Genomic DNA, 12,852 nt, shown 5'->3' on the forward strand with positions numbered 1-12,852 from the left:
CGTATTGTACCCTTTGTGCAGTACTGTGTATTATATACAGATACTACTATGTCATATCAATTTCCCTGTTGAGATGAATAAAGTTCTCTTCTCTTCGATTCTAATGGAATTGCTTTTTATAGGCTGCAGACAGCTGGACGATCAAACACAAAGCAAAACAAGCCACCAGTTACCCAACACCATACTGGTTAGCAGAGCCTAAGGGATCCCTGCCCACCACAAGGTAGGATGGACTTTGCTAATTGAGAACCCAGGTTACACCCCAGAACTGGTGCCAGAAAATAAGGGCACTTACACATGTAGACAAAGAAAAGCTACAGCAGACAGAATGTAACACACAAGCAGAAGATCACCGGAGTTTCCAACATAACAGCACAAGAATAACCAGAATGTGTCCAGGTCAGGGTCAAGTCCAGGAGATCACGGATAAAGCCAAATCAGTAAGAAATTGGAGAGTAGGCCAAAGTCAGTAGACAGAGATAGCAGAGCATAAAACCAAATAAGTTCAGAAATCAGAGTCAAATTACAAATCCTCAGCTCAGGATTTTGACTGGTAGGCATAGAAATGTTAAACAACAACTGTAAGCAGTGATGCAATGAAAAGTATGATGGATACAAGTACCAATACAGATATTCCGATTCCTATAGGTGGGATATTGGAGTTTATTCTTCGCCTTTCTTGCTTCTTACCTAATTCAGTAGTCGGTGTCTTCAGTGGCTTTCCTTGACCTTTCTTAAGGTTTACTTTAGAATAGATGATATGCTCCATATTTTATATCAATGTCGCTGTGTCACTATGCGCTTTGTAAACAGTGAGTGAAATTGTGGTTTCCTACAAAATCAGAGCAGATATTATACATCAGAACAGGAATCAAAACCAATATGGGAAGCTACTACAGGTATATATAGAAATATTCCATCTTCTCATAGATATCAAGGCTCTGCAGCCTTCTAATATGTTCTATTGTGCAAACTTACTAATACTGTCTGAAAATGAGACCGTTCTATACTACACCAGGTTTATTACAGTGGTTGAAGTTGGATGATAAATCTGCCACATTCACACTCATGGTATACAGCCGAGGCCCAGCACTACTATAGACTCATCTGGGATTAGCCCCCTGGATACTGTGATATAGCAATCTCCCCTCAGATCCCCCCTCTACATGACCATTGCAGGGTCTGACAGTTTGCAGTGGGTGTATTTTGGTCACTTTGCTTCCCTCAAAAAAAAATAGCATTAAAAAGTGATCAAAAAGTCCTTCCTACCTACCAACCATTGCTAGCAATAAAAAGTACAACTTGTCCTGCAAATAAAGAGCCCTGACAAATCTCCATCAACTAAACAGTAAAAAAGTTCTAGGCCTCAGAATACGGAGACCCCCAAAAGTGGTAAAACCTAATAAATCCAATATATAAATCTGGTATCGCCGTAAACGTAATGACCCGATGGCCGAAGCTGCCACGTCATGTATAATGCAGCGTGAACGCCGTAAACACAAAATTCAATAAATGATGATAGAATTGTGGAATCTTTAACATGGATCCCCAATAAACATTAATAATAAAAGCTAATCGGAGCATTATATGTCTCCCTAAATGGGGCCAAGTGGAAGTAATCCTCGAAAAGGCGCGGCCATTAATGTACAAACTACCCTGTGTTCTTAACCCTTTTCCCTCCGATGGCATTTTTTGATTTTCGTTTTTGACTCCCCTCCTTCCAAACCCCATAACTTTTTTATTTCTCCGCTCCCAGAGCCATATGAGGTCTTAATCTTTGCAGGACAATTTTTTCTTCATGATGCCACCATTAATTATTCTGTATAATGTACTGGGAAGCTGGAAAAAAATTCAGAATGGGGAGTATTTGAAGAAAAAAAAAAGTGCATTTCTGCGACTTTCTTACAGGCTTCGGTTTTACGGCGTTCACTGTGCAGCCACAATGACTTGTCCCCTGTATTCTGTGTTTTGGTACGATTCCAGGGATACCAAATTTATATGGTTTTATTTACATTTTAACCCCTTAAAAAAAAATTCCAAAACTGTTAAAATTTTTTTCTTCTAAAAGTCGCCGTATTCTGACAGCCGTAACTTTTTTATACGTCCGTGTACGGGGATGCATAGGACGTCTTTTTTTGCGGGGCCGGGTGTCCTTTTTAGTTCTATCATTTTCGGGAAATGTTATTGCTTTCATCACTTTTTATTCAAATTTTTATCAGAATCAAAACAGTGAAAAAACGGCGGTTTGGCACTTTTGACTATTTTTCCGCTACAGTGTTTACCGAACAGAAAAAATATTTTTATAGATTTGTAGAGCGGGCGATTTCGGACACAGGGATACCTAATGTGTATGTGTGTCACAGTATTTAACTACTTTTATATGTGTTCTTGGGAAAGGGGGGGGGGATTTCAATTTTTAATACTTTTTTTTAAAAAAAATTTATATTTTTTTTTGCATATACTAGACCCCCTAGGGGTCTTGAACCCTAGGGGGTCTGATCACTAATGCAATGCATTACAATGCTAATGCATTGCAATGCTTTGCAAAAAAATCATCATTTCTTTTGCAGACCAGCCTGCAAAAGAAAGTGAATGCAGAGCTGCCGGGGAGCTTTTACAAGGCTCCCGGCTGTCATGGAAACGTGACGTTGGCCCTGGAGCTTGCTCCAGGCGCTGGCGATCACCGGCAAAATGGCGCCTTTGATCGCCGGCGCCAGAGGAGTTAATGCCTCCAATCGTTCCGGGGTCCGATTGGAGACATTAACGCCAGTTGTTTACAGCGTAAAGCAGTACACACCCGGCGGCTATGGTGGCCACCCGGCTCCCAGGCGGCCTCCATAGTTACACACCCGGCATGCGCCGTACTATTAAGCCGGATGTCGGGAAAGGGTTAAAGGATTAACCCACCCTGCCAGTGACATTTTTTTGTTTTTTGATTTTAATTTTCGACATCTTGCCTAACAAATCCCATAACTTTTTTTTTATTTTTCCATTCACAGAACCATCGAGGGCTTGATGTTTGTGGGACAAAATGTTCTTTATAATGGTCCCATTTATTATTCTGTACAATGTACTGGGAAACTGGAAAAAAATCAGAATGAAGTGAAATTGGAGAATAACTGCATTTGTGCAACTTTCTTACGGACTTCGTTTTTACGGCATTCACTGTACATTCAAAATGACCGGTCACCTGTATTCTATGTTTCGGGACAATTCTGGGGATACCGAATTTATATAGATTTGTTTACATTTTAACAACTTGGTGTTTTTTCTCAAACTCGCCATATTCTGACACCATAACTTTTTTTATATTTACGTACAGAGTTGAAGCAACGCCGCTGAGTCTGATGAAGGCTCCACTGGCTGAAACGTTACTCAGAATTATGTGCTGAATGTGGATTGTATAAGTCACGAGGTCACTTTGAGCTGAAGGACTGTTGAAGTTTTTGGTTATAAAATTGGATTTTGATTGGGACCCTATGTCGGCACCCGGATTGGAATTGATCACTGGGTGCCGCACACATCTTTCCATCAATACATCAATTCATAAACTTGATCAGTCAATGTAGACATGGTCCAAGCAAAATGATATAAAACTTAATGTTACAGTTTTTATACTGAAATTCTCCGTGCAGGACTTCCCTCCACCAATTTTCGATGGACTCTGTGGCAGAGTCTCCAACAGAGATGAGAACCTAGCCCAAGTTTTATTTTTGGAAGTATGAAAAATTTATGTAAAAAAATGAAAAATTTGATACAAATTTTGGAGCAGAATTGGCAATGAAATCCTCATCACACGAGACACGTCTAGAATATACTACAAAGACCCCCAAACATACCCAATGACTTCATCAGGACTGTCCGTCTATCTAGGTTCTCTGCTCTAAGTACTTCAATATTTATAACACTAAGCAAATTTTTTACAAAGTTATGCAAAGTTAAAGTATAGAAATGATACAATACAATCTACATAGAATACCTCAGTATGATTTCGGCTCTTGGATTCCTCCTTACGTCAATCCATATCAGCAGTCTGTACGCAATCACTATAAGTTGACTCTAGTCCAGGAGCACGAAAAGCTGAAGAATCCGTAGATCCTAAGTAGTCAAGAACTGACAACTATGTATTTGTCTTGTGCGCAAATTACATAACCTTACTTCCTCCGTGGTTTTAAGAAATCAGAAAAAGGGGTGGATGTGATATCGGTCATTCACAACTTCTAAGAAGAGACATTTAGCATTTTCTTCAACATGAACTGTAGCGTAAAGAAAACAAAACCTAATAAACTTGAAGTTGGTCCAGGATTTTGTGCTGATTTATATTTTATTATATTGTTATAGCATAGAATTTTGTTCTCGATATACACCATTATTTTCGTAAGCGACCAAGTTCCCCCAACTAGTAATCAGAATTGTAATATTTACAGCCAGAGCCATAGCTTGTAGCTCCCGGGCCTCAATGCAAAAGAACTAATGGGCTTCTCAATTGCCATGTGCTACCAATAATGTTACTGGTTAATGTTAATAACTGTTACTGTCCCCTGTTACCCAAATGCTACTTCTGTACCCGCTATCTGTGACTATACAGGGCATCTGAATAAAGTTATCTTGTTACAGAGAACAGCCTGACAGAATTCTGATAACGGTGCTCTAACTGTAACGAGCTGTGCAACTGTGTGTCCATCACATGACCATGGACCGTATATCTTGTGACCATGGACTGCACATCACGTGACCATGGAACGGATATCATGTGACCATGGACTGCACATCACGTGACCATGGAACGGATATCATGCGACCATGGACTGTACATCATGTGACCATGGAACGGATATCATGCGACCATGGACTGTACATCATGTGACCATGGAACGGATATCATGCGACCATGGACTGTACATCATGTGACCATGGAACGGATATCATGCGACCATGGACTGTACATCATGTGACCATGGAACGGATATCATGCGACCATGGACTGTACATCATGTGACCATGGAACGGATATCATGCGACCATGGACCGTACATCAAGTGACCATGGAACGGATATCATGTGACCATGGACCGTACATCACATGACCATGGACTGTAGATCACGTGACCATGGAACGGATATCATGTGACCATGGATTGTACATCACGTGACCATGGAACGGATATCATGTGACCATGGACCGTACATCACATGACCATGGACTGTAGATCACGTGACCATGGAACGGATATCACGTGACCATGGAACGGATATCTCGTGACCATGGAACTTTCATCACGTGACCATAGACTGTACATCACGTGACCGTGGACCGGCCATCACGTGACCGTGGACCGGACATCACGTGACCGTGGACCGGACATCAAGTGACCGTGGACCGGACATCACGTGACCGTGGACCGGACATCACGTGACCGTGGACCGGACATCACGTGACCATTATCCCTGGTTCAGGACCAGACACTTTTTGGGGTTTTGAGGACAAAGATTTTTGCTGGTTCTGGTGACACTAACCTCTAATCTATCTGTAGGTTTTGGAGACAGACTGTCTTTGATAAAACTGAATGAAATTAATTTTCATATAAATATTCTAATACAAAAATACAAAGTACCATGGAAATTATTTCATTTACTTAATCACACCTTCACCACAAACAAAGTTTCATTATGTGTTTAGACGTAATGTTGTGTTAGAAATGTCACAGGAAAGCCTAAGGTTGAAATCGAGTGTTATCTTTAGTTTACCACTGAGACATTTCCTTTGTTTTCTGAAAAACTTCTCTCTCCAGCACCTATGTACAAGGAATGAATCCTCAGATACTCTCCACCATCCCCGCATCAAATACTGAAATCATGTCAAGGCTTCGGTACACCCAGACAAGGAACCGTCTTGTGCATCTACCAGGATGTACCAGTTCAGCCATACACAACAATAAAAACAAAAGATACAAAAAATAAAGGGGAGCCCTCAAAAAATACAGTCAAAATTGTAGGTTCTGCCAACATTAACCTTTTCTCACCGCCATGTTTCATTTTTTACTCTTCATTTTCCAAAAGCTGAAAACTTTGTTTATTTTTTTGTTCACAGAGCCATATGGGGGCTTAGTTTTTTGCAGGACAGATGGTATTTCCTAATGGTACCATTTAATATTCCATACAATGTAATGGGAAGCTGCAAAAAAATTCTGAATGGGGGGGATGTGTTTTTGCATCGTTCACTATACAGCTAAATTACAGCAAGTTCTATAGTTATTATTTTTTAACCCCGTAACAAAAATCCAGAGGTTTGAAAAATCAAAGTTGTTTTTTTTCTGCATGGGGCTGTATAAGGCCTCTTTTTGCGGGGTCTAGTTGTGCTTTTGATTGATATCATTGTTGGGAATGTCTGATGATTTTATGTCTTTTTGTTCAATTTTTGGTGGAAGGTGAAACAGGAGCGGTGGAAAACGGCAGTTCGGTTATTTTCCTTTTTTTTTTTTTTTCCTACCAGGACATTCACCAAATGTAAAAAAAATTTTCGTTTGTTTCGTAGTCCGGGTTTTTTTTTCAGAAGAGGACCCCGAATCAGTGTCGAAGGCCAACAGGGAGTATGAGTGTTTAGTATTTTTCCACACCTCCCCTCACCTACAATTATTTGTATTATGGTCATGTCCGTGGGTTGTCCATGTTGGGGGTTGCAGTGATCTATGTACAGAGTATAACAGGATTGTATTATGGTCATGTCCAGGGGTCGGGTCATGTTGGGAAATCTAGTCATCTATATACAGAGTATAATAGGATTGTATTAGTCATGTCCAGTGGTCGGATCATGTTGGGGGTTGTAGTGATCTATGTATAGGGTATAACAGGATTGTATTATGGTCATGTCCAGGGGTCGGGTCATATCAGGATCTATAGCTATATATGTCTAGGACTATATTATGATTGTGTCCAGTTTCAGGTCATGTTTGAAGTTTGTTGTTTTATGTTTCAATTCTTTAGAAAAGGGAACTGGAAACTCTTGTGGTATATAAAGTATATACTAGTGACTTCATACTGACCGCACCATACCAAGGACAGCAGCTTCAGTTCAGACACCAGAGAGGTAGGAAAACCACTGGTAAAATGTGTGACCTGAAAAAAACCAAAAATGTCAAAATAAATGTAATAATTTAAGTGAATCTAATATTAGTGATTGGCAATTACAAGGAGAAAAACCTACAGGGTTGGCCAAAAGTATTGGCCTCCCTGTAGTCCTGTCAGATAATCCTCGCTGTCCCCCAGATAATGATTACAAGCACAAACTCTTTGGTAATATCTTCAGTTATTTTGCTTGCAATGAAAAATCACAAAAGAGAATGAAAAAAGTTAAATCATTGATCATTTTACACAAAACTCCAAAACTGGTGCGGACAGAAGTATTGGCGCCCTCAGCCTAATACTTGGTAGCACAACCTTTAGACACAATAACTGCGCACAACCGCTTCCACTAACCAGCAATGAGTTTCTTACAAGGCTCTGCTGGAATCTTAGACCCTTCTTCTTTGGCAAACTGCTCCAGGTCCCCCCTGAGATGTGAAGGGGGCCTTCTCCAAACTGCCATCAAGAGATCTCTCCCCCTCCCCCACAGGTGTTCTATGGGATTCAGGGCTGGACTCATTGCTGCCACTTTACAAGTCTCCAGGGCTTTCTGCAGGGCAGCTTGGACTTGTTTGGATGTTAGTCGAGGTTCTTTATCCGCCATCCGCACAATCTTGCGGTGAAATCTCTCGTCCATGTTTCTTTTGCGTCCACATCTAGGGAGGTTAGCCACAGGGCCATGGGCTTTACACTTCTTGATGACACTGCGCACGGTAGACACAGGAACATTCAGGTCTTTGGAGATGGACTTGTAGCCTTGAGATTGCTCATGCTTCCTCACAATTTTGCTTCTCAAGTCCTCAGACAGTTCTTTGGTCTTCTTTCTTTTCTCCGTGGTCAATGTGGTCACACAAGGACACAGGACAGAGGTGGGGTCAACTTTAATCCATTTCAACTGGCTGCAAGTGTGATTTAGTTATTGCCACCACCTGTTAGGTGTCTCAGGTAAGTAACAGGTGCTGTTAATTACACAAATTAGAGAAGCATCACATAATTTTTCAAACAGTGCCAATACTTTTGTCCACCCCCTTTTTTGTTTGGTGTGGAATGATATCCAATTTGGCTTTTTGAAAATTCTATTTGTGGTTTTCCATTGAAGACAAATTACATGAAGATAATAATACCAAAGAGTTTGTGATTGCAATTTTCTGGAAGAAAACAAGTATCTGACAGATCTGCAGGGGTGCCAATACTTTTGGCCAACACTGTAAATATAACTCATACAAAAGAGGGACTAAAAAAATAACTTTTAATATGTATTTGATAGTGTCACGGGATGGTTAGAGTCTATACTATAGGCAATGTGTAATATATATTTCATGTGGAATGTATTCTCTAACCTGTTGTATACATCAATGTGTAGTTGGCTGATTAGGGTCTAGTGTGTTAGCACATTGTATGCAAATACCTCTAACTAGTGAGGACAATGGGTGGAGATAATCTGATAGGTGTCTCCAAGAAGATGTTGGACTGTGCATTGTTCAAAAGAGACAGGGAGTCTGCTCTCCTTGGTATAGGTGAGGGGGGAAGGATCTGTGGCTCAGCCCTTCCCACCCCCAGATATAGGAAGTAACAGTTTAGTATATAGTTGTAGCTAGCAGTTAGTATGTGTTAGCCGGCCTGTGCACAGCTCTGCAGAGAGCCAGAATTTAGTTACAGGACCAAGGAACCAAAGTTATCATTGGATTGTGACTTCTGTGGACTTATTGTTATTACGGTTGATGTGACCGCCGCCGGCTACTAACTTTGTGGATTACAATAAATTGCTGTTGTCTCCCGACCTCTTGCGTCCGTGTTGATTCAAAAGACCTTCCGGAGGAAGACGTATACCTTTGCTCCGTGACAGATAGGGTGTGAACAGTGATTTATAGGTCACAGAGCTCTTGTATACCTCTGGGTGATGCACAACTCCCTCATATATATTAGTCTCAGCTGGGCGGACCACTAGTCATACTCGCACCGCAGAAACAGAATGAGGATATTGTTCTTCAAAGTTGTATCGAGTCCCTTATGCAGATGAATAATGAACAAAGTAATCCAACTGTGTGTAACCAGCAAAGATAAACGGCCGACGGAGAAACTGGAAACTATCAGAAGTGAGGATCAGTGCACGGTCTGCTGCAGCAGGGATTATGGGGAGACAACACTAGGAATCCCATATAGAGACGCTCTTATACTAAGGTATATCTGCTAGATGTAACACTAGGAATCCCATATAGAGCCGCTCTTATACTAAGGTATATCTGTTAGATGTAACACTAGGAATCCCATATAGAGCCGCTCTTATACTAAGGTATATCTGCTAGATGTAACACTAGGAATCCCATATAGAGACGCTCTTATACTAAGGTATATCTGCTAGATGTAACACTAGGAATCCCATATAGGGATGCTCTTATACTAAGGTATATCTGCTAGATGTAACACTAGGAATCCCATATAGAGACGCTCTTATACTCAGGTATATCTGCTAGATGTAACACTAGGAATCCCATATAGAGACGCTCTTATACTAAGGTATATCTGCTAGATGTAACACTAGGAATCCCATATAGAGACGTTCTTATACTAAGGTATATCTGCTAGATGTAACACTAAGAATCCCATATAGAGACGCTCTTATACTAAGGTATATCTGCTAGATGTAACACTAGGAATCCCATATAGAGACGCTCTTATACTCAGGTATATCTGCTAGATGTAACACTAGGAATCCCATATAGAGACGTTCTTATACTAAGGTATATCTGCTAGATGTAACACTAGGAATCCCATATAGAGACGCTCTTATACTAAGGTATATCTGTTAGATGTAACACTAGGAATCCCATATAGAGCCGCTCTTATACTAAGGTATATCTGCTAGATGTAACACTAGGAATCCCATATAGAGCCGCTCTTATACTAAGGTATATCTGCTAGATGTAACACTAGGAATCCCATATAGAGCCGCTCTTATACTAAGGTATATCTGCTAGATGTAACACTAGGAATCCCATATAGAGACGCTCTTATACTAAGGTATATCTGCTAGATGTAACACTAGGAATCCCATATAGAGACGTTCTTATACTAAGGTATATCTGCTAGATGTAACACTAGGAATCCCATATAGAGACGTTCTTATACTAAGGTATATCTGCTAGATGTAACACTAGGAATCCCATATAGGGATGCTCTTATACTAAGGTATATCTGCTAGATGTAACACTAGGAATCCCATATAGAGACGCTCTTATACTCAGGTATATCTGCTAGATGTAACACTAGGAATCCCATATAGAGACGCTCTTATACTAAGGTATATCTGCTAGATGTAACACTAGGAATCCCATATAGGGCCGCTCTTATACTAAGGTATATCTGCTAGATGTAACACTAGGAATCCCATATAGGGCCGCTCTTATACTAAGGTATATCTGCTAGATGTAACACTAGGAATCCCATATAGAGACGCTCTTATACTAAGGTATATCTGCTAGATGTAACACTAGGAATCCCATATAGAGACGTTCTTATACTAAGGTATATCTGCTAGATGTAACACTAGGAATCCCATATAGAGACGTTCTTATACTCAAGTATATCTGCTAGATGTAACACTAGGAATCCCATATAGGGATGCTCTTATACTAAGGTATATCTGCTAGATGTAACACTAGGAATCCCATATAGAGACGCTCTTATACTCAGGTATATCTGCTAGATGTAACACTAGGAATCCCATATAGAGACGCTCTTATACTAAGGTATATCTGCTAGATGTAACACTAGGAATCCCATATAGGGCCGCTCTTATACTAAGGTATATCTGCTAGATGTAACACTAGGAATCCCATATAGGGCCGCTCTTATACTAAGGTATATCTGCTAGATGTAACACTAGGAATCCCATATAGAGACGCTCTTATACTCAGGTGTTCCCTCTATACATAACACTAAGAATCCCATATAGAGACGCTCTTATACTCAGGTGTTCCCTCTATACATAACACTAGGAATCCCATATAGAGCTGCTCCTATACTTTGATATTCCTACTAGACATGCTCTAAGTAATGGCTGGCGACCGATTCTCTCCCCTAATAAACCTCAATGGTTTCCCAATCCCTGGTTCTATGGTAATGTGAGCAGCCTCCTAGAGGAGATGTACAGTCCTCCACAGACAGACACTATGACCTTACTGGTGTCCCCCATGTCAGTGTCGCTGGGATCACCAGGAGGTCACATTAGAAGTGCAGGTGAACAGAACAAAAGGGAAATAGTTGTAAGGACTGGCTGCATTTCCCGCACCCCTGGGAGCAGGCCCCAGTACTCTGTTACTCTGCTGGGAGCGGCCGGGCGCGGCTTGTAGCCAGATATATAAAGGCTCCTCCCCCTCGACATCACATGATTACGGGTTCGGCTGGGCGTCATGGTTAGTACACGACACTAGATGGCGGTATATTCTACAGTCTATATCACACAGCGATGTTAGAGGAATTAGACATTACAGAAGATCAGACATGACTTTTGGAAATTGGATTCATATCCATTGGCGACCCTTTACCCCCTTATACTGCCAGGAAAGACATAGAGAGTATAAAGAAGGGAAGAGACAAGTACTCGCTGTGCTGCGGCTTCTCCAGATACTACAGAAAACCACAGAGAACTTACTGGAGCGAAAATCCTCATTAAATGACGCTTATAATGATGTGATGGGAGCGGCTGTATTATATGATGTCATAGTAATGGGAGCGGCTGTATTATAGGATGTAATAGTAATGGGAGCGGCTGTATTATATGATGTCATAGTAATGGGAGCGGCTGTATTATATGATGTCATAGTAATGGGAGCGGCTGTATTATATGATGTAATAGTAATGGGAGCGGCTGTATTATATGATGTCATAGTAATGGGAGCGGCTGTATTATATGATGTAATAGTAATGGGAGCGGCTGTATTATATGATGTCATAGTAATGGGAGCGGCTGTATTATATGATGTCATAGTAATGGGAGCGGCTGTATTATATGATGTCATAGTAATGGGAGCGGCTGTATTATATGATGTCATAGTAATGGGAGCGGCTGTATTATATGATGTCATAGTAATGGGAGCGGCTGTATTATAGGATGTCATAGTAATGGGAGCGGCTGTATTATATGATATCATAGTAATGGGAGCGGCTGTATTATATGATGTCATAATAATGGGAGTGGCTGTATTATATGATGTCATAGTAATGGGAGCGGCTGTATTATATGATGTCATAGTAATGGGAGCGGCTGTATTATATGATGTCATAGTAATGGGAGCGGCTGTATTATATGATGTCATAGTAATGGGAGCGGCTGTATTATATGATGTCATAGTAATGGGAGCGGCTGTATTATATGATGTCATAGTAATGGGAGCGGCTGTATTATATGATGTCATAGTAATGGGAGCGGCTGTATTATATGATGTCATAGTAATGGGAGCGGCTGTATTATAGAATGTCATAGTAATGGGAGCGGCTGTATTATATGATGTCATAGTAATGGGAGCGGCTGTATTATATGATGTCATAGTAATGGGAGCGGCTGTATTATATGATGTCATAGTAATGGGAGCGGCTGTATTATATGATGTCATAGTAATGGGAGCGGCTGTATTATAGAATGTCATAGTAATGGGAGCGGCTGTATTATATGATGTCATAGTAATGGGAGCGGCTGTATTATATGATGTCATAGTAATGGGAGCGGCT

This window comes from Leptodactylus fuscus, chromosome 10 (genome assembly GCF_031893055.1).
Source record: "Leptodactylus fuscus isolate aLepFus1 chromosome 10, aLepFus1.hap2, whole genome shotgun sequence".
NCBI classification, from domain to species: Eukaryota; Metazoa; Chordata; class Amphibia; order Anura; family Leptodactylidae; genus Leptodactylus; species Leptodactylus fuscus.